This window comes from Harpegnathos saltator, unplaced genomic scaffold (genome assembly GCF_003227715.2).
Source record: "Harpegnathos saltator strain DR-91 unplaced genomic scaffold, Hsal_v8.6 scaffold71, whole genome shotgun sequence".
Lineage (NCBI taxonomy): Eukaryota > Metazoa > Arthropoda > Insecta > Hymenoptera > Formicidae > Harpegnathos > Harpegnathos saltator.
In genome coordinates, this window is record NW_020230549.1 from 380,001 (window position 1) to 380,262 (window position 262).

The window sequence follows — 262 nt, forward strand, 5'->3', positions numbered from 1 at the left end:
ATCCGTATAAACTGAGCGTTATCGGTCAGCCGAATATGAAATATACCCCTAATGAGAGAAAACGCTGATATCGCATTTCGAGATCGAGACCTTTCCTGTGCATCACTCACGTCAGGAAAGCGCTTACTTTCTGGATGCGCTTGACGATGTTGACGAATTCTTCATTTGATAATTGATGCGTTGGCAACGACGAACACAGAGAAAAAAGAGAGTAAAAACACGGGCTTTTGCAATACGAAACCGCGAGATTACCTACTGACTG